At 44.7% G+C, this 23,258-nt stretch overlaps 1 long non-coding RNA gene across 1 annotated transcript; it reads left to right on the plus strand.

Moving 5' to 3' along the window:
* The first annotated feature begins 1,306 nt into the window (after positions 1-1,306).
* Positions 1,307-14,750, plus strand: LOC139437581 (uncharacterized). The gene is made up of 3 exons (XR_011647421.1): positions 1,307-1,577; positions 7,787-8,069; positions 8,292-14,750. It is a non-coding gene; the product is annotated as an uncharacterized lncRNA (long non-coding RNA).
* Positions 14,751-23,258: the final 8,508 nt, after the last annotated feature.

A 23,258-nucleotide genomic window follows, 5' to 3' on the forward strand; every position in this document is an offset into this window, starting at 1 on the left:
AATCTCTGACTATAATTGTGATTTGCCTAGTTCTCCTTGCAATTCTATGAGTTTTTGCTTCATGTACTTTGAAACTTTGTTAGTAAGTGTATAACACATTTAGGATTGTTTGGCATTCTTGATTAATTGATCCCTTTATCATTGGAAATGACCTTTATTATCCCTGGTAATAATCTTTGCCTTGACATTAATAGAGTCACTCTAATTGGCTTTTGACTAGTATTAACATGATATATCTGTTTCCATCTTTTCTTTTTTTTTTTTTTTTTTGGAGGTACCAGAGTTTCAACCCAGGACCTTGTACATGGGAAACAGGTGCTCAACCACTGAGCTACATCATACAAATATTTGTCCTTTTATGTCTGGTCTATTTCACTTAATATGATGTCTTCAAAGCTCATCCATATTGAAGCATGTACCAGCACTGCATTTCTTTTTATGGTTGAAAAAATATTACCATTGTATGGCTATATCACATTTTGCTTATCCATCCATCTGTTGATGGACAATAGGTTTTAGCTATTGTGATTAGTGCTGCTGTGAACATTGGCATGCGAATAACTGTTCTCTTGCCTTCTTTTGGATATATAGCTGGGAGTGGAGTTGCTGGATCATTTGGTAAATCTATGTTTAAGTTTCTGAGGAACAGTTAAGTTTTCCACAGTGACTGGACCCCATCTTACATTGGCACCAACAATGTACAAGGGCTCCTATTTCTCCTCATCTTTACCAACACTTGTATTTTCATTTTTAAAAATCTTAGTGTGTGAAGTGGTATCTTGTAGTTTTAATTTGCATTTCTCTAATGTTAATAATGTTGAGCACCTTTTCATAAACTTATTGGCCAACTGAGAATCTTCTTTAGAGAAATGTCTACACAAATCTCTGGCCCATTTTTTAATTGGGTTGTTTGTATTTTTGTTCTTGAGTTGTAGAAGTTTTTAATATATTCTGGATAGTAAATCCTTACCAGATCTGTGTTCTCCAAATATTTTCTCCCATTATGTAGGTTGTCTTTTTCACTTTGTTGACAATATCCTTTGATGCACAAAAGTTTTTAATTTTGATGAATTACCTTTTTATTTTTGTTCTTTTGTTTTGTTGCTTGTGCTTTTGCTGGAAAATCTAAAAGTCCTTTGCCTACTACAAGGTCCTAAACTCCTATAAGAGTTTTAGAGTATTAGCTCTTATGTTTGGGTTGTTGATCCATTTTGAATTAATTTTTGTACATGGTAAGAGGTACGGGTACATGTTCATTATTTTATTTGTGGATCTCCAATGGTCCTAGCACCATTTGTGGTCTTGGTACCCTTGTCAAAAATCACCTGCCCATAAATGTGTGGTTTTGTCTCTGGACTCTCAATTCTATTCCATTGGTCTATATGTATATCCTTATGCCAGTACCAAACTGTTGTAATTAATGTCACTTTGTAGTAAGTTTTGAAATAAGAAAGTATGAGTTCTCTAACTTTGTTATTCTTTTTCAGGATTGTTTTGACTATTTGGGTCCCCTTGCAATTCCATATGAATTTGAGGATCAGCTTTTCCATTTCTGCAAAAAAGGCTGCTGGAATTTGGTAGGTATATACATGTTGACATTTTAACAAAATTAAGCCTTCTAATCCAAGAACTTGGAATGTCATTCCACTTATTTATGTCTTCTTTTATTTCTTTCAGCAATGTTTTGTAGTTTTCAGTGTACATGTCTTTCAGGTCCTTGGTTAAATTTATTCCCAGGTATTTTATTCTTTTAGATGTTATTATAAATTGAATTGTTTTCTAGATTTCCTTTTCAGATTGTTCATTTCAAGGATATAGAAACTGTACTAACTTCTGTGTGCTTATCTTGTACCCTACAACTTTGTTGAATTTGTTTATTGGTAGTTCTAGTAACTTTCTTGTGTTTTTTGGGGGGATTTTCTACATATAAGATCATGCTGTTCATGAAGAGGGATAATTTGACTTCTTCCTTCCCAATTCAGATGCCTTGTATTTCTTTCTCTTGCCTGGTTGCTCGTGCGAGACCTTTTAGTGCAATGTTGGATAACAGTGGTGGGAACAGGTATTCTTGTTTTGTTTCTGATCTTAGGGGGAAAGGTTTCAGTCTTATATCTTTGAGTATGGTATTTGCTATGGACTTTTCATAAATGTACTTTATCCTGTTGAGAAAGTTCCCTTCCATTGCCAGTTTTCTAAGTGTTCTTATCCTGATCATATGTTGACTTTTTTTCATATGCACTTTCTGCATGATCATGTTATTTTTCCTTCATTTTATAAATGTGGAATATTTTATTGATTGTTTTTCTTATTTTGAACCTCCATTGCATCCCTGGAATATGTCCCACTTGGTCATACATATTATCCTTTTAAAATGCTGTTGGATTCTTTTTTGCCAGTATTTTGTTGGGGGTAATTGCATCCATATTCATAAGGGATATGGGCCTGTATATATTTTTTCTTGTGCTGTCTTTATCTGGCTTTGTTATTAGGGTAATGCTGGCCTCATAGAATAAGGTAGAAAATGTTCCCTCATTTTCTATATTTTTGGGAGAGTTTGAGAAGAATTGGTGTTAAATCTTCTTTAAATGTTAGAATTGAGCAGTGAAACCATCCAGTCCTGAACTTTTTGTTGATGGAAGGTTTTTAATTACTGATTCTGACTCTTTACTCATTATAAGCCTGTTGATATTTTCCATTTCTTCTTGTGTAAAGATTAGTCAACTTGAACTCTTTCAGCTTTTGCTTTTTCTGTAAGTGTCTTAATTTCCATTTAATTTTTGAAGGATAACTTTGCTAGGTATAGAATTCTTGGTTGAGTTTTCATATAAAGTCTTTAAATATGCAATCCCAACAGTCTTCCTGCCTCCATGGTTTGATGAGCAATTGCTGCTAATCTTATGGATGAAGTGACTCCTCTCTTGCTGCTTTCAAACTCCTCTGCCTTTGGATTTTGACAATTTCACCATAATGTGACTTGGTGTAGATTTCCTAGAGTTTATCCTGCTTATCATTTGTTGAGCTTCCTAGATGTGTATAGTCATGCCTTACATCATATTTGGGAAGTTTTGAGCCATTATTTCTTCAAATACTTTTTCTCCTCCTTTCTTTCTCTCTCATGCCATTGTGAAACTCCAATAATGCAAATGTTGGGATGCTTGATGGTGTCCCTCAGGTTCTGTTCATTTTTCTTCAGATTTTTTCCTTTCTGCTCCTCACATTGTATACTTTCAATTATCTTATCTTCATGCTTTGCTGATCCTTTCTTCTGCCTGTTCCAATCTTCTGTTGAATCTGTCTAATGAGGTTTATTTTTAAAGATTTATTTTTTATTTCTCTCCCCTTCACTGCTCCCTGCCCCTCAGTTGTCTGTCCTCTGTGTTCATTCGCTGTGTGTTCTTCTGTGTCTGCTTGTATTCTTGTCAGTGACACCCAGAATCTGTGTCTCTTTTTGTTGTGTCATCTTGCAGCATCAATTCTCTGTGTGTGTGGCACCATTCCTGGGCAGGCTGCACTTTTTTCACACTGGACACACTTACAGGGCACACTCCTTGCACACTGGGCTCCTCTATGTGGGGACATCATTGTGTGGCACGGCACTTCTTGTGTGCATCAGCACGGCACTTGGGCCAGCTCATCACATGGGTCAGGAGGCCCTTGGACCTCCCATGTGGTAGATGGATGCCCTATCCATTAGGCCAAATCCGCTTCCCTCTAATGAGTTTTTTGTATCAATTATTATGCTGTGCAGCTCCAAAATTTTTGTTTGGTCACTTTTCATAATATCTATCTCTTTATTTTGTTCAGCCAATATTTTCCTAATTTCCTTTAGTTCTTTCTATATGGATTCCTTTAGCTCAATAACATAATTAACACAGATGATTTAAGGTCTTTGACTAACTGATTCAATGTATAAGCTTCCTCAGGGATATTTTCTGGCAATTTCTAATTTTACTGTGAATGGGCCATATTTACATGTTCCTCTGTGTGTTTTGTAATTTTTTGTTGACAACTGGACAGTCTTAGTGAGCATTGTGTTGTTATAACTCTGAGAATCTAATTCTCCCACTCCTCTGGATTGCTAGCTATTGTTGCTGTTTAGGTTAAAATTGTCAATTCATGACTTTTCCAAAATATTTTTGCTTCCAAATGGGGAACGTAAAGAGAAAAGATAAAGAAATAAAGATATGACCTCTTTAAAACTCTTCAGCTTCTTTTGCCTGAGGGGTTTTGAAACAGTGACCACCCTCAGGGTTGCCCCCCAGGGATCTAAAGCAGTGATCAGAGATCAAACCACACACCCCAGGACTTTTGAGGACTTGGTCCTTATAGCCCACCTTGGCCCCTGCAAGCTGCACCAGGAGCCCAGGTTGCAGCCCCCACTGCTGCCTCCCATGTGGTGGGGAATGGAGAGTGGTAGCTACTGCAAGGAGGGTGATGTTTACTGATATTTGCCACAATTTACCAGCCTCCTCCTCCCTCTCTTCACTCGGTGCTGTGCAGAGCTCCACTAGATTCCAGAGTTCCAAAATAATTTACTCTGACTGTTCCTGCCAGTTTTCGTGGTGCTGGGGATGGGGGGAGGGGCGGCTGATTCCTTGAGCATCCTCCTCCTCCTCCTTCTCCTTCCCACAATCCTCTTCCCATCATATTTGAAAGATGTTTTTGTCAGGTATGGAATTATATTTTTTTAAGGGTTTTTTGTTTTGTTTTTGGTAGTTTGAAGAAGTTGCCCCATCACCTCATCGCTTGTGTTGCTGTCAGTTAAGAAATCTGCTGTCATGTTTATTTTTGTTCCTCTGTATATTTCATGTGGTTTTTCTATAGCTGCTCTTAAGATTTTCTTTTATCACTGGTTTTGATCAATTTAATTATGATTTGCCTTGGTATAATTTTCTTCATAATTCTTGTGCTTGAGATACCTTGAGCTTCTTTAATTTGTGTGGGTTGATAGTTTTCATCAAATTTGAAAAATATTCTGCCATGATTTCTTCAAATCCTTTGTTGTTTCCCTGCCTTGGGGACACCAATTAAATGTATGATAGGCTGCCCTATAGTTCACTGATGCTATTTTAACTTTTCTGGATTCTTTATATTTCTGTGTTTCATTTTGGATAGTTTCTGTTGATAGGCCATCAAGTGCACTAATATTTTCTTCTGCCAAGTCTAATCTTCTGTTAATCTCAGTGTATTTCTCATTTTTTATGTTGTCGTTTCTAGTTCTGTAAGTTCAGTCTGGGTCTTTTTTATATCTTCAATGACTTCGCTTAACTTTGCAGCATTTGGAATATAGATATAACTGTTTTAACGTCCATCATGATTGATAATTCTAACATCTGTGTCCATTATGGGTTGGTTTTATTTGGTTACTTATTCTCCTCAGTAAAGTTTATGTTTTCCTGCTTCTTGATATGCCTGATGATCTGTGTTTGCAAGTCAGACTTTATGAATTTTATCTAGGTTATAGGGTATTTTTAAATTCCTTCATACCTTCTTGAACTTTGTTCTGGGATGCAGTTAACTTACTAGCAAACAACTTAATCCTCCAGGGTCTTGTGTTTATGATTTTGTAGGTGGTCAGGTGCAGTGCTCAGGTTAGGGCTACTTATTCCCAACTCTTGAAGCAAGATCTTTGAGTATTCTACCCAATGTCCCACTAATATGTGTTTTTCCAGTCTGGTGGGTAGAAACAGGCACTATTCCTAGCCTTTTGTAAGTGCTGGGAACTGTTATCTAGTTCTTTTGAGTGTTTTTCCCCAGCCTCAGGTCAATAATTTCCTGGACTGTGGAGGGGACTGTGGTCAGTCCTCTCTGTGCAGGTTTCTCTTCTTTGGTACTCTGTTCTGCAAACTCCAGCTGCCTTGGTCTGCCTGGACTCTTGGCTCTGTCTCCTCAACTTAAGGAGTCTGTTGGACTCCTCTTGGGTTTCCTCTCCCTGCACTGAGGACTGGGGACTCTCCAGGCACAAGTCTGGGGAAATTACAGGACTTACATCATTTGTTTCCTGTCCTCAAAGATCAATATCCTTTGTTGCCTAATGCTGTGTGTCTTCAAATCTGTTGTTTGGCTAGTACTTTTGGTTGTAAATCTGGTCCCTGTTACTCCTTCTTGGGTGGAAGTGAAGTGGAAGATATTCTTCTCTTAAGTAAAAGAAAAAGAAAAATTTGTTTGCAAAACTTTTGGAAGTATATAAATGAACACAATTTGTGGAGCTGCAAATGTATTGCCCCAGCACCCACCACCCAGCAGGGGCTGGAGTGCTTCCTGCTCTCCATTAGTGCTTGGCTCACTCACTCCATGGAGGCTGGCTACCCGCCTCCTGTTCTGGCTCGTCCTCCTCGATATGGGCTCTGACATCATGTGGCCGGGGCAAAGCACAGGGTTCGGCAGCTCAGGGGGGCTGAGCTGGAGTGCACCTGCAGGCTCAGTGACCCAGGATGGAGGATGCTGCTGTCTGAGATGGTGGGGTGGGGCCTCCTGAAGGGGGGGCACGTTCAGAGAAGGACACCACTTTGGAGGCCAGTGACCATGACTCTGGAAATGGACAAATAAGCAAGTTAGTCTTGCTTCTACTTCAGAAGCACAGTCTAGTTCAAAAATGAGATTGGAAGTGATCTGGAAATGGGCCAGGCCCTCCCCTGTGGCCAGCACCCCCCAGACCTGCCACTTGGGCCCACAAGGCCAAGCTCCACACTCTGGGGCCTGACCTCGGGGCCTGTGGGCCCATGGGTGAGTGAGTCTCACACCTTTACTTGCCCCCTTCATCATGGAATCAACAGTCTGGTCACTTATGGCTGCATTGCTGAGCTTGATGCCCATGAACGGTTTGTTGCCTTTCCTCACAGACTCCATTTCTTTCATTCTGAGCTCTAAATAGAAGAATGTATGAAATATTTCAAAACAACTCCTTGAGTGTATTACTGTCAGTGAAAATGCTCCGTAACCCCTATACCATCAGTCCAAACCAGATGATGTGCCAGGATTGACGAGCCCCCTGTTCCCTGGGACACCTGTGGTTCCGGAAGGCGCAGTGCTCTGTTCCACAGAGGGGTGGCTCTCTTTAATGTATACATTCAACACATTCCCCATCAAGATCCTAACAAGGTTATTCTCAGACCTTGGCAAGGTGGCTCTGAATTTCATCCAAAGGTAAATGGAGCCACAGGCAAGTGGATCTGAAGGGACAGATGAGGGAGCAGGATTCCCTCAGAATCAAATTCCAGGAACAGGTCCCTGGCAAACTGGTGTTTGGGAATGGCTGTTGGCCAATGAGCCTGACGTGGAGATGGTGCCAGGGACCCTGCCTCATGGGCCATAGGGGTTAAACGCCCCCACGCTGTGGCTCTGTGCGAGGCTGCTGGGTGACCCCGCCTGTGAGGGGCCAGGCACATTGGGCCCGTGGCACATCTGTGAGAGGCCCGTGTGTCGGCCCGAGGCGCATCTGTCCTGGTGGCCTACATACCCGTCTTCATGCACGGTCAGGAAGGCGCTTCCTAACCCTGCAGCCTCCAAGTCGGTGGGATGTAAACATCCAGGTCGTGGACACATGAGACCCATGGACTCCCCCGAGGGTGAAATGTTGCTGCCACCCTCACCCCACCCCCAGGAGCCTGGACCTCGGGCCAGGAGCCCTGAGGGAGCTCAGCCACCCCTCCCAGGAGGGACTTAGGAGCTGCGGGAACACGTGGCCATGCCCAGGGGGCGGCAGCTCTCCAGCTCTTGGAGGAAGTGCTGGCAGGGAGTCTTAGAGCTTCTCCAAGTTCCTGAAAACTTTCTGCTTTCCCTGCAGGTCTTGGGCAGGTCCGTCCTGTCCATTTCTGGAAAATAGTTGTTGATGACATATCCTAAGGATCTAATGTACACCTTCTCCGTGGAGACCATCTCAGGCAGGACGTGCCGCAGGTGGCTGCTGGAAGACACAGAGGCTGAGTGGACACACAGCCACACACCAGCTCGTGGCCTGGCTCTGGGCTTCAAAAACACATTTTATTAGAAGTTGCATGTACCTCGTCCAGAGACACAAGTAGACGCGAACAAGCCAGAGGAATAAACATGATTACATACAGAAGGAGGTATGTTTTGCAAATGTGGGATGCACAATATAAAAGAATCTTAAATTAGAATTCCTATTTAGAAATGAATAATTTCAAGAAAGTCCATTGTCATAGTTACTTGATTCCTCCTTTATTGTACAGTGATAAGGAAATATGAAAAATAAGAGGAAGGATGTAATTTAGAAAGAAACGTTGCATGAAATATTTATGTCATTTATGGCAGTATATTGCTCTTTCTAGATAAAGGGTCTCTGTGGAACCTGAAGGAGAGGCTGGAGCTGGAGTCCCCAGGGCTCTCTGAGGAGACAGCTCATGCCCAGGCTCTGCAGTTCAGGAGCAGCTGTATCAGAAGATTTGAACACGGGGGACAGTGAGGCCTCTCTAAGAAGCCTGTTAGAGATTCATGTGAGCACGTGGGATTCTGACCCACATCTACTGCTCACCCACCCAGGAGGCCTTTCTGGAAAGTCAGCTTTACATGAAGCCACACCTGGCCTGTGATCACAGGTGTGATCGGGGGCTGGTCCCAGGGCCTTCTGTGCCTGAGGCTGGGGGGTGGCGATGGCTGGGTGGGAGATGGGGCTTACCAGATGCTGTCGGCGAAGGTCAGGAGGGAGCTGCAGGCCAGGCCCTGTGGGCGGGTCCCCCGACACCACCGTCCAGTTGTCCCAGCTTCCCCAACCCTCCAGGGCGTGGGCCCCTCAGCAGAGACCCCAGGTCTCACTCCATGTGAATCCCTGTGCTGGCAGAGCCCAGAGGGAGGCAGGAAGTCATCAGTGGCTGAGAGGGTAGCAGGGCGCACAGTCAGGTGCATGGCATGATCACCCCTCCACATGCAGAACAGTGTGCCAGGACAGCATAAACCCACATGGGGCATCCACATTAGTTACACGGTCTGCCGCAAACCAATATGGGGCTTGGGTTGGCAGCTGGTCCTTTGTGAGCTTGCTCGATGCGGGTCCCCAGCCCCTCGTGGTGCACTGGCCAGCCCCTGAACCTGGAGGGCAAGGCCCTGCCCTGGCACAGACCCGAGCTCCTGCTGGGCTGGGGAACAGTGTGCTATGTCACTTTACACTGTGGACAGCACCGTTCAGTTGCACTTTCAGAGGAAATCTATCTGGGGCACCAAAAGGAGGCTTGTTAGTGAACTGGAGGCACTGTTTCTTCTAAACAAGAAGCACTGCTTTTCTCCCTTATTTGATAGCATTCTATCAGTATCTTTCTTAAATAATTCAATCCTATTGGCAAAGAGGGGGGCTTGGCATATTTTTTCCTGCCATTGTTTGCTTTTTAAATTGGGAAAAAATTAAAAGCAATTAAGGAGGGAAATATACCTGTGAGGAGAAGTGCTGCTGCTACATCCCAGTTGCAGCAGAACTGGAGAACTTGTCCTTTTTCACGCTTGCACTACAGATTTTACAAACACTCAGTTGCTTCTGAGTAGCGAGCACCTTCCAGATGTTTGGACTCCTGGAGCACCAGTGCTCAGAAGTGCTAATGACTGAACCTGCCGACCAGAGGTAAAGAGAGTAGACACTGAAGTCTCAACCAAAAGTAATGAAAAGCCAATTGTCCTTTTTAAATATTCAGAGACAAAATCAAATTTAGAATTTCAAATTCTGGCACTTGGGGTATAGTCTGAGGATGTGGACCAAATAGACCATTTATCATTAGGAAACAATGACTATCTCTCATTAATAAGATGTTGTTCAAGTGACAAGACACACCCTTTTGAGACAACTATCAGAAGGTTTTGGGGATTTCAGGTGTAATGTTGTTGGTTTAATACAAAGCTCTTAACCAAAACCAATCTCTCCTCTTAACCCTGATGGCTGAGAAGGATGTACCCCCTTTCTGGGACTGACATGCTCAGTGTTTCTGTGGCACCTCCACAGCTGGAACTATGTCTGGTGTTGGTTGTGTCCATGTCCTGTGAATGGGCAGCAAGAGTGACTTATCCCCAGAGGCTAAATCCAACACTAGGGCAAAGGCAATCAACTTCCTAAATGTGTCCCCTCACCTTAGCACTCAGCAGGGGAACCTCCAACAGGGACCCCTTGATGCTCCTGTGTAGCTTTCGATTGTACTACTCTGGAAACCTTCTAGATAAGCTTAGTAGAAATGCAAGGTGGACACTGTTCATAAGTTAGAAATAAAGATGTGTCATTGCTCTCCATCTCCTCAGTGGATGGGGCACCTCTCATGGATTCTGATAATACCAACTTGTCCATGCCATCACAGGTAGTTGAGAGGAGACAAAAATATGCAGGGCAGTGAGCTCCAGCCAGAAATACACTCTTGATCACCTCAGCCATCTATGATCACTTTGATCATTCACAATCATCTCAGTTGCCCTGAACACCTTAGCTGTCCATGATCACCTCAACCATCCCTGATCACCTCAGCTGTTCATCATCACCTAGATCACCTAATGACCACCTAAGCCATCCCCGAGAACCTCAGAGGTCCACATCACCTCAGCCATCCCCATCATCTCAGCTGTCCACCATCACCTCAGCCATCCCCATCACCTCAGCCGTCCCCATCACCTTAGCTGTGCACCATCACCTCAGCTGTGCACATCACCTCAGCCATCCACCATCACCTCAGCCATCCCCATCACCTCAGCCATCCACCATCACCTCAGCTGTCCACCATCATTTCAGCCATCCCCATCACCTCAGCTGTCCACCATCACCTCAGCCATCCAATCACCTCAGCTGTCCCCATCACCTCAGCTGTCCCCATCACCTCAGCTGTCCCCATCACCTCAGCCGTGCACCATCACCTCAGTGTGCACCATCACCTCAGCCGTGCACCATCACCTCAGCTGTCCGCCATCACCTCAGCTGTCCACCATCACCTCAGCCATCCCTATCACCTCAGTTATCCCCATCACCTTAGCCGTCCCCATCACCTCAGCTGTCCCCATCACCTCAGCCGTCCCCATCATCTCAGCCATCCACCATCACCTTAGCCATCCCCATCACCTCAGCTGTGCACCATCACCTCAGCCATCACCATCACCTCAGCCATCCACCATCACCTCAGCTGTGCACCATCACCTCAGCTGTCCACCATCACCTAAGCTGTCCACCATCACTTTAGCTGTGCACATCACCTCAGCCATCCCCATCACCTCAACCATCCCCATCACCTCAGCCATCCCCATCACCTCAGCTGTCCACCATCACCTTAGCTGTGCACATCACCTCAGTCATCCTCGATTACCTTGGTCATCCCTGATCATGTGGTTGTTCCTATTGTCCTAAGAAGTCTCTGATCATCTCCACTGTTAACAATCACCTCAGATGTCCATGTTCACCTTAGCCATGCCTGATTACCTCAGCTATCCCTGATACTACAGCTACTTCTGACCATGTTGATGGATGGATGTTCTAACTGCCTTATTCTTGTTTGTTCCTTCTCTTTACCATTGCTAAAATTCAGAGGGACAAAATCAGATGTAAATCAAATGATGACGAGATACAACCCCCATATGGTGTCAGGTGCTGAAACTTGTGGTTAAGAACATCTTGCTAGAGCAGCGACGTATGAAAACCAGCTTCAACCGGTTCATTGGACCTGCACAGAAGAAACCCCTAGTTGTCCTTATCTGAACTTGCTTAATTACCATAGTAAAATCCCCACCCTGGGCAGAGCTTATCCACCCTTTTCCTGATCATGCAGTGTATGTGCAAGCAAGATTTCTCAACCATGCTAATCATACAATTATATAAGCAGCTATGTGTGTTCATCTATATGCACAAAAGTTAGGACATAATCAAAGCAGATGCTAAATAGAAACAGGCATTTCAGCAAGAGTGAAACTGCAGCTCAGGGAGTTGAGTCTGAGTCACTTTAGACTGACCTTGGCTCCTTGACTCTGTAGACACAATAAATGTAAGTTCTGCCTAACTCTCTTGTTGAAATTTTCTTCTTGCCATCTCTGTTTATCTGTAAAGGCTCTGCTTTGGGGCTTAAGAGTAAGGTAGGCCTCAATTACCTCTGTGGTCCATGATCACCTAAGCTGCCCCAGACAACCTCAACCTTCCAAGATCACCTCAACCTTCCCTAATCACCTCAGCCACCCCTACCACCCAATCACATCAGCTGTTCATGATCACCTCAGCCATCCCTGATCATCTGGTTGTCCCCAAACACTTCAGCCAACCCTGGTCATCTGGCTCTCCTTGATCATCTCAGCTATCCTCTATCACCTCAGCCATCCATGACCAATATAGCCATCCAAGATCACCTCAGCCATCCCTGATACTTAAGCTATCACAGATCACATGGCCTCGATTACCTCCACTGTCCATGATCACTTTAGCTGTCCCTGATCATCTCAGCCATCCATCAAGTCTCTGGAAAGCGAAGGTAGCTTTGAGACTGGCCCTGGTCACCATGCCACCCAAGGAGTCACCAGGCGTGTGCTGCTGGTGACAGCCCAGTTGAAGGGGGCGGCACTCTTAGTTCACTTGTGCCAGAAGGAAGGGGCCCCAGGAGGGAGCCCACAGCGAAGCCAAAAGGTGGACAGTGACTGGGGTGGGGAGGGGGGCAGACTGCAGCTTCCCAGGATGGAGCCGCTTGGGTGTCAGGCAGCAAGGAACCACGTGATGACCACCGACTTGTGAGTTCCCATTATGGTGAGTTTTAACTTTTCTCCCACGTGAGCGCTCTAGGCATTTGCCTATTTTTCTTTGGACTATGTGAGTAGAGATAAGCTCTGCTTCTGAGTGGGAGTACTTTTGCTGGGAGGAACAGGGGCTGGACTCCCAGGGAGAACACTGCTCTCCCAAACACAGTGCGCTCACCAGAAGTCCTCCCTGGCACCAGTTCCTCTCTCCTGAGCACTGCCAGGTTGGCGCCCCCCTCCCCACCGAGGCTGACAAGTAGCGCATCTTCCAGCACAAGCGCCATCTGCTCCAGTGTTTGCTGATTAACTAGGGGACTTCCTGCTTGGAGGGAGAGAAAGGCGCACATGCCCTGCAGCTCCAAGGAGAAGCCCTTCCTCTGGTCCGTAAGCAGCAGCCTGGCAGTGTGCTGCCCCCACATTCAAGACCTCCAGTTTCAGCTGGAAGGTGGGAAGTTCCAGATGCTCTCCTGAAAGGGAAGGTGAGTCAGGTGAAGCTCAAAGGCAGGAAAGATAAGAATCCTTAAGACTTGGCAGCAGGAGGAGAACTTATGTTTAGACCAGGACACTGGGGTCTTACCTACAGAGCCCTGGTGTGACAGTTTAAAGCTTTTCATGGACCCCAGAAAAGATCATGTTCTTAAATCAACTTTATTGAGGTGTAATTTATATGCAGTAAAATGCACCATTTTAGATCGACAGATGTGCACACCATGTAAACCCTGCCACAGTCAACAGTCAGACCATTTCCATCACCCCCGAGAGTTTTGTGTGCCCCTTTGCAAGGGGTCCCACCCTGGCCTCAGGCAACCACTGGTTTGCTTTCTGCATCTACAGATGAGTGTTTTGCCCATTGCAGAACTTCGTAGTAATGGAACATCAGCATGTATTCTTTTGCACCTGTTTTTCATTGTGCATATTTTTTTGAGATCCATCCATGTTGCTTCATATAAAAGTAGTTTGTTCCTTTTTTGAAATTTGTTTTTTTTAAATTTTTGTTATTTTTTAGTTTTTGTTCCTTTTTATTCTATAGTAGAAATATACTACAAATTGTTTACCCATGTACTTGCTGATGGACATTTGTGTCTCCCTCCAACTTGAAAAAATCATGTTCTCAGAGCTGGTCCATTCCTGTGGGTGTGGGACCCTTTGACTGGATGGGAATCAGCTGGGGCTTTGATTGGATCACTTCAGTGAAGGTGACCCAGGGTGGGTCTTGGGCCTCTTGCTGGAGTCCTTTATAAACAGAGGACTGAAAGCAGAGACACACAGAGAACAGAGACAGAGAAACCCAAGAGGCTGGAGGAGATGAGGCCTGGGAGGAGAGGGGAGAGGTGAGCCATGTGCCTGCATGTCCACAGCTGAGGGTGGGGAAGAGTGAGCCTGGAGCAGGAGGTGGAGCCAGACCTGCACAGCCACCATTGTGTCTCGCCTCGTGGCAGGAGCCCAGGATCACAGGAAGCCAACCTCTGTCGAGACAGCATCTCTGATGGTGCCTTGACTTGGACACTTTCACAGCCTCAGAACTGTAAGCTTTTTTTTTTTTTGGAAGTAGGGGATTGAACCTGGGACCTCATACATGGGAAACAGGTGCTCAACAACTGCTTCCCAAACTGTAAGCTTTTAACCTAATACATTCCCATTATAAGAGCTAACCCATTTCTGGTACATTCCTTCCAATGACTTTGAGCATATCAAGACACCCAGACATCCCTGGGAAGCCTTCTGGCCACGTGGCCCCATCTTGAGGCTGCTGTGATCCTCACAGGCAATCTCTTTCTGTGTCTTGCTTGAATTACTCATTTCTAATACTCATGCCTTATTGGCATATCATTAGTGTAGTGGTATTTTTTTCCTTCTGGGTGGGGTGGAATTTTTTTTTCATGACAAATAGGAAGAAGTAGTCTTGCAGTCTTTTGTTAATCAGAAGGATTCTAGAAATCAAAAAGGGTTTGAAAATCTCTGCTACAGATGATGGTGAAACCCAAAACTTATTTTCAAGTTTTACTAAATCTTTATGTCTCCACCTACCTGTCAAATAAAATACAATGAATGTGAACTTACCTGTGCTGTATTCAGGGTTTTGTGTGTGTCTAGGGAGAAGACTGAATTTTGTAGGAAAACAATGGCCTCTTTGCAGTTCGTGGTGAAGGGTTCTAGTTTCTGTCACAATGTTAGAAGAAGGAGACAGCAACAGGTAAATTCTGTTAGAAGGTGAAATAATTGGTTTTGAGTTCCTAGATTTAAACTAACCTCATGGTTATAAAAATCTGCTATGGTGTTGCTAAGTATGAGATTTGGGGCATCAGATGGGAGCATTTCATGAGCATATCATTACCTTCCCCAGCCCAGGGCTCAAGCTGACCACATCATGATTACCTACTTGAATGGTGACTAGGGCAGCCATGAAATTCTGGGTGATGATGCCCTTTCCAAATTTGGAGAACACATCCACATAAGGAAAATCCCATGAGACCATGGCAAGTGGAGGCAGCTGTGAGCTGTACCTTACCTTATGGAAATGGATCCAGTCACTGTGGCTGTAGGGAAGAGAACCTTTGTGTCCTGCCGTCAGCTGGAAGCTGTCAACAAGCTTGTGCAGGGCCTTCAGGGAATTCACCACCTCACACTGCCAAAGAAAGCATTCATGCATTTTGGCTACAGACCATCTCTTGGGGAATAACCACTGTAAATGGTTAATTCTTGGGAGAACTGTTTTAACTGCATTGACAGAATTGAGGTGCCAGTTTAGGGTATAGCTATCCTGCTTTGTTGAGAACATTAACAAATAGTATGCTTGAATACAGCAATGAAGGTGAAAAGAAGTGAAAGGAGAAGACATCAAAGAGAAATGAAGAAAAGGCCCTAATTAAGTAAAGATAAATAAATGAAAAGAGCAGGAAAGAAGATATGGGTCAAGAGAAAAGGGCAGGAAGAGGAAGGGAAAGTGAGGGAATGAACCAAGGGGCTTCATGTCCAGTTTGGCAGAGTCAGCCCTTATCAGATCATGACCACAATTCTGGACAAAATATAGTGAGTTTCTAAAAGCTCTGGAGAGTGAACAAAGGCAGGCATGTTGTATAGGGGAGTTGAAACTTGGATGGAGGGACTGGCATGGGGCATGTTCCCTATTCCTGTGGCTTTGACTTGGAAGGAGAGTGTGGAGATGGTATGATGTGGAGTGGCAGTGGTGCTGATAGAAAATGAGCATTTTTCTGGTCTGAAGAGCCAGAGAGAAGAGCTGTAGTTGGCCAGTGTTGCTGGAAACTGAAGGTGGATTCCCAGAATAGCAATCGTTAAGGAAGGGGGGGCCCTAGTTCTGTGGGTAAACTCTAAGTTTCTGGCTGCCCTCTGCAGCAAATACCTATGGGGAAGACTTAATAGTTTGCAGCTGAAGGCTAGAGACCTGAATTGAACTCACTGATGGTGATACAGTTTTCTGTTTGAGTCTAACCAAGTTGAATGCATGTTACAACAACACATTTCAGAGGATTATTATAGAAACCAGAGTTGCCACAACAGAACATCCACAAGATCCAGAATATAATCCAAAACCCTGAACACATGAAAAATCAGGAAAATGTGGCCCATTTTTAAGGGAAAAGACAATCAATAGAGGCCAGCGTAAAGATGACTCAGAAGTTGGAATTTTCAGATGAGAACTTTAAAGCCACTATTATTACTCAGTGATGTAAAGAAAAATATGCTTGCTATGAAGGAAAAGATAGACTCTCTCAATAGAGATGTAGAACATACATTTTCAAAACATTGGAAATTTTACAACCAAAAAATACATTATCTGAAATAAAAAATTTACTGGATGGGCTTAGTAGCAGAAAGGAGATGACTGAGGAAAGAGTCATTGACCTTGAAGACAGAGCTGAAGAAAGAGAGAGAGAGAGAGAGAGAGAGAGAGAGAGAGAGAGAGAGAGAGAGAGCGCGGGAGCGAGCGAGCAAGAGCGAGAGAGAGCGAGAGAGAGCGAGAGAGCGAGAGAGAGAGAGAGAGAGAGAGAGAGAGAGAGAGAGAGAGAGAGAGAGAAGAACCGATTATCAGGGACATATGGGACAATATCAGTGTTTGTTAATGGAGTCTTAGAAAAAGAGGAGCAAGAGAATGAAGCAGAAAAAGAAAACATTTCAATATATAATGGCTGAAAATTCCCCAAATTTAGTGATAGACATAACTTTATAGATTCAAGAAATTCAGCAAAACCTAAACAGGATAAATATGTAGAATATGTAAATAAATAGAAAACTGTGCTTAGGACATTGTGGCAGTTGAGATTATTTATGAATTCCAAAAAGAGATTATGTTTGCAAACTGGTCTGTTCTTTTCAGTGTGAGACCTTTTGATTGTATTAGATTCAGCTGAGATGTCTTTGATTAAATTATATTAAGGTTAGGGCTTTGATTCTGCCATGTCATTAGGGTAATTTAGTTTGAGTCACTGTTCCCCACTGTGAGCTATATAAATGGACATTCAATCAAGGAGGCACAGAGGAGTCGATACACAGAAGAAATACACAGGAGAAGAACAGAGGAAGAGAGACAGCTCCATAGACATGGCAGAGACCCTGGGAAGAGAGATGAGCCATTTGTTTGATAGTTTACAGCTGGCCTTGTAAAGAGAACAGAGCAGCTGAGCCTGGAAAGAAGTGAGCCCCAGAGGAAGAGAGATGAACATTATGCCAGCCTACAGCTGAGATTGGAAGAAGCTGGGACCACAGAGCCTTAAAAGGAAAGAGGAAGGCTGAACCCTCACAGACTTTGCCTGCCATCTTGCTTTAACATGTGGCTACAGATTTTCTGTGAGGAAGTACCTCTTATGGTACCTTGAGTTGGACTCTTTAGGGCTTTGTAAGTATAAGCTTTTACCCCAGATAAATACTCTTTATAAAAGCCAACTGATTTCTGGTTCTTTGCATTATCACCCTTTTTGGCTAATACAGACATCATAGTCAAATTGCTGAAAATAAGGAGAAAATCATGCAGGCAGCCAGAGAACAATGACTTGAATTACTGTGGACTTTTCATCAGAAACTATGAAGGTTAGAAGACAGTAGATTGTGACTGACTGTTAAAGTGCTGAAAAGAAGAAAACCCAACAATACTGTCAATTCAGAATTCAATACCTAGCAAAAATATCCTTAAGTCTGAAGGCAGTGTTAAGGTATCTTCAGATAAAGAGAAACAATCAAGAAGAGAGATAAGTAAAGGAAAAGAATGAAGTTGAGAAGAAAGGTAAGATTTTTTTGAAAAAAAAAAAAACCTCTGGATAGGAGGTAGATTTCTAAGCTGCCACTTGGCTTTAACCAGAATTTATATAAATTCTTTTATATTTATTATCTCATTTAGATGCCTTAAACAGCATTCAGAGTCATGCCTAATCCTGAACATCCAAAACCATCACCTCGATTGTTGCATCCTTGTCCAGCCTAAATGCTGATTCTTTATCCACCAACATCAAAATGCTGTGAATTATGGGAGGATCTGTGTTCTGAAATATGTAAGAAAAAATATTACTGATTAGATTTCTAGTTTATAACTGATAATATTGAGTTAACAGAATCATGCAATGTTGATTGATACTACTCTATCATATAGTTATTTTTCCAAAACACCTATAAAGCATGAAATGTAGTTTGTTTTGCTCTGGATATTATTTGCACTTATGAATTATTGATGTAATCAGGTTTATTGATGTATAATTTACATGCAATAAAATTCATCCTCTTTTGTGTATAGTTCTATAAGTTTTGACAAAAGCATAAAGTCATGTAACACCACCATATTTAAGATATGGAAGAGTTCCGAACCAAAATTTCTCTCATGCCCTTTTTGAGTCAAGACCTGCCACATCTAGCCCTTGGCAACCACTGAGTTGTTTTCTTTCTATATAAATTTGCCTATTTCAGAATGTCATTTAAAGGTACTCATACATTATTGATTTCTTTCACTTAGCCCAGTGCATTTGAAATTCACCATGTCACTGTGTGCTTTATTGCTTAGTATTCCATTGTATGCATGTACCATAGTGTTCATTCATTTACCAGTCAAAGGACATTGGGGTTGTTTCCAGTTTTTGACCCTTATAGGTAAAGTCACTATAAACATTGTGTGAACATAAGTTTCATTTGCCTTGGGTAAATTCTTAAGAGTGGGATTTCTGGCTCATATAGTAAATATATGTTTAACTTTTGAAGAAACTGCCAAAATAGTTTTCCAGAGTGGCTATACCAGTATGGATTCCCACCAGCAATACCAAGCACTTAGTATTGTCAGTTTGTGTATGTGTGTCATCTCATCGTGGTTTTAATATGCATTTCCCCTATGACTATTGATGTTGAGCATATTTTCATGTGCTTATTTGCCAACTGTATCTCTTCTTTGGAGAAGTGTGTTCAAACCTTTTGTACATATATTATTGGGTTAATAGTTTTCTTCTGGGATTTGAGATTTCTATGTATACTCTGGATACAAGTCCTTTATCAGATATATGTTTTGCAAATACTTTCTTCCAGTCCATGGGTTGAATTTTCATTTTATTAACAGTACCTTTTGAAGAGTGGAAGTTTTCATTTTTTCTGAAGTCAAATGCATCAGTTTTTTTCTTTGATAAATTGTGCTATTGGTGTCAGAGCTAAGAAATCTTTGCCTAACCCAAGGTCATGAAGATTTTCTCCTATGCTTTCTCTTGGATGTCTTATAGTTTTATGTTTTACTTTTAGGTCTATGATCCATTTTTAGTTAATTTTTGTATATGTTGTGAGATATAGGTTGAGAATCATTTTTTTTTTTTGCATATGGATGCCCAATTGTTCCAGCCCTAGTTGTTGAAAAGTCTTCTTTAATGTATTTTATGACTTTAGTTAAGCATCCTTTGTTCCTGTTTGCTAGATTATAGCTGAGACTGGATCATTCAGCAATGAAATGCTTTTATTTACAGAGTACTTTTCATTCATTTTCCCAGAGCTTTAAATTTTTAATAATTAAACAGATTTTAGACTTTTTTTTTTGTAATCCCCTATTTTGAAATGAATTTACTGGAGGGCCTCAGAACTGAGATTTTATGTGTATTAAGTTAACGTTAGATTTTTGCTAAGCAGCTTCTTGTGGGTAATACTAAATAAATACTCGTTGAATTAATAAAATGACCAATAGAAGGAAAAAATTCTTGCTTTCTCATTTTAGAACTTTATTCTATTTCTCTCAGTTCAGCTATAATTTTGAATTATCATGCATTAAAAGTTTTGAAAATTTTTTGATAATTCTCATATATATGAGTAAATTTTTACTATCAGAATTTGTTACTGTTGCAAAGAAAAATTAATATTCATTCTAAGATAAATGAGAATAGAGACAATGCTTTATGATAATTACTCATATTAGTTTGTAATGGTCATATGTTGGGAGCGGGGTAGGGATGAAAATTCCTAGGATTTCCTACCAATAAGAAAAAAATCATAAATTATTTTTCAAAACTGAGAGCTTTTTAATGGTAATTGAATTTTAATAATTTTAATTTGATAACTGAACATTGTAAAATAATAAATTTGAGGTATCATGACTTGAAATTGAGTTACTATGAAAAAGAATTGTACTTCTTTGGGCTCTGTGAATACAAATTAACTGCTTTTCTATAGCCCTCAAAATTGAAGTTGAAAATGGAAAAATTTAACTCACATCAGAGTGCCATGTCCGCCTAGCTGCGCTTCCGCTACTTTACTTGGTTCACATGTATCTTGCTCTTTACTCCCCAAAGGCAGTGCAGTTCCTGTTCCTTTCAGGACCCACTGGCTTGAGGATGAGGGGATTTCTCTGTAAGGTGAAAACCTGCCCCAGTCGGATCCTCAAAACCCTCGGGGCAGCCAGAATGGCAGCTTGCTGGAAAAAAGATCTGTGTCAATGGAACAGAATTGAACTTTTGCCTGAAAACACTATTCTCAGGTTCTATAGAAGATTCAGTTGCGATGAACAATTTAGGAACGCAGCCGGCTTTCCCCAGCTCCCGACGTCTGCTTTTTAACGATGTGCAAGTAGTGAGCGGCTGCCACATTCGCAGGCGCCAGAAGCTTGCGGTGTCCCGCTGTGGGGGGTGAGCACCGGAAACAGCCGAGGCGGCGTGCTCCTGCAGAGAGAGCCGCCGAGCGCCGGGCTCCTGTCCCTCCACAGTGGAGGCCCCTGGCCGGCCTCTGCCTCCCTGAGCTCCCCCGGCTTCTGCCCCGCTCCCACCTCCACAGGAAACCCGCCCTGACCCACCTGGAGCTGCGGGAGTCCTCCCGCCCTAGGCGGTGGGAACCCGGGAGCCTCTGCGAGGCCCTAGCCACGTGGCGGCGCTCCTGCTCCAGCGCCCCCTGCTGGCCGGAGGCTTCCCAGGCGAGACCACTGAGACTTGGAGCATCACAGCAGCCGCGCGCCCTCTTGGTTGCAAATCTCCGGAGCAGCTAGACACAAAGCTGATGGGTGTGAACCTATTTCCTCTCCTCTGACTAAGGGCTAAGGAGCAAAGCTGCCCAAGGTGGGAAGGGGGCGCCCGGGCGGAGCTGATGGCGGGACAAGCACCAGGCCAGGCTCCACCTGGCCACCTCCCTGGGGTGCGTGTGGCACCCCAGGGGCGATGAGAAGAGAGGGGAGGCGGGCCGAGGAAGGGTGCAGAGGGGCGCTGCGGGTGGGGCTGGCGCCCACCCTGGGCCAGCGCGGCAGCCTCGTGAGGTCAGGCAGGTCTGGGCCAGGTGTGCGTTCTGTGCCTCCAGGTGCTCCCAGGGCTGACCCCAGCAGAGCTAGGCCGGGGCGGGCGACCCAGGCGGCTCAGTGGACAGAAACGTCTGGATGCTTCCTGGCTTCTGATCTCTGAGCCCCAAAGTTGGGGATGCGACCAAGTAAGGCGCAGCCCCGCAGAAGGAACGTGTGTGCTTCTGGAACGCTTTCCGGGAATCGGATTTGGCCTGTACAGGTGCTAACTCGTACTTTAAAGTGACAGGTTACAGCAGCTCACAGTGGGTCACCACAGGCTCGGCCTCCGTTCCTCTCCCTGGTCCGCACCTGACTCTCCCTTCTTGCCCTCACCTGCTCCCACACCGCACTTCTCCCACACCTTCCCCCCTCCCCTCGCACCTCTCCCGCACCTCCCTCCTCCCCCTCCCCCGCACCTTCCCCTCCCCCCGCACTTCTCCTGCACCTCCTCCTCTCCTGTTCAGATGCCCTGCTGCAGCACGTCAGGCCTTTCTCAGGGTGTCCCCCCCTCTTCCCTGGGACTCCCTCCCATTTCCCAGACTTACCCCCAGATACATGGAGGCCCTTGGGGCTTCCTTGAGAACATCCACCCCACCCACTTCTCTCCCCTTTCCTGGGGATTTCCCACTTCCCTCTGGGTTTCACCCATGACTCAGAACCCAGCATTGAGGTTTCCTGGACAACCTCACTTGACCCAGTCCTGGAAACGGTGGCCCAGATGCCAGCGGAGCAGGCAAGTTCTGGAGCACCCCAGGGGCCCAGGACCCCATTCCCTCAGCAAGCTGTGGCTGCCTCCCCATGTCCCTGTCCACTGTCGGGAGATGACACGTGTGCCCTGCACCCAGATTTCATCAGGGTGTGAGAGGGGAGGGGCTGCTCTTGCTCCTGCTCAGACAGAAAACGGGGCCAGTCGCCTGCACACCTGGGCCCTGGCTGGTGTCCTGGAGCTGCCCCGGGGCACAGGCTCCCCACGAGCCTGCAGGGTGCACACGAGGTGCTCCTTGGCCTGAATGACCTCCCGACCCTGGAGCAAGCAAGAGCCGAAGTTGCTGGAAAGGGCGCTGCCCCTGCCAGCAGCCACTGGACAAGTCTGTCTGGTGCCAGGAGGGGCTCTTTGCTTTCTTCTTTCCCACCTCGAAGCACAGTGTCCCTTGTCCCATCTCAAGCCTTCATGTGCAGGTGAGACATGGCCTGGGCAGCGGGTGCCCAGCAGACTTAGGGCACCTAAAGGGTGGCAACACCTGACCCGGCCTCACCTGCAAGGCTGCAAGGGCTTGGGAAAGCGCAGGGGCAGCCGGGCTCTTCCACGCTTCCACCAGGATGACCTGCATCTCCTTCCTGGAGAGGCAGATGGCTTCAGATGCTGCAGCCAAGTGTTCTCCTCCGAGCTGTTCCTGCTCTGAACGAGCCTGGGAACCCATAAGATGCCCTCTGCTCTGCAAGTTAGGGAAGATCTTCCTTTTTTTTAAAGATTTATTTATTTATTTATTTCTCTCCCCTTCCCCCCAGTTGTCTGTTCTCTGTGTCTATTTGCTGCGTCGTCTTTTTTGTCCACTTCTGCTGTTGTCCATGGCACGGGAATCTGTGTCTTTTTTTTTGTTCCATCATCTTGTAGTGTCAGCTCTCCGTGTGTTCAGCGCCATTCCTGGGCAGGCCGCACTTTCTTTTGTGCTGGGCGCAGTCCTTGTGCGTGGGGCTCCCCTACATGGGGGACACCCCTGCGTGGCAGGGCACTCCTTACCCGCATCAGCACTGCGCGTGGGCCAGCACCACACAGGTCAAGGAGGCCCAGGGTTTGAACCGCGGACCTCCTATGGGAACCTCTTCTTTAGACACA

The sequence above is a fragment of the Dasypus novemcinctus genome, chromosome 25, assembly GCF_030445035.2.
Source record: "Dasypus novemcinctus isolate mDasNov1 chromosome 25, mDasNov1.1.hap2, whole genome shotgun sequence".
Taxonomy (NCBI): Eukaryota; Metazoa; Chordata; class Mammalia; order Cingulata; family Dasypodidae; genus Dasypus; species Dasypus novemcinctus.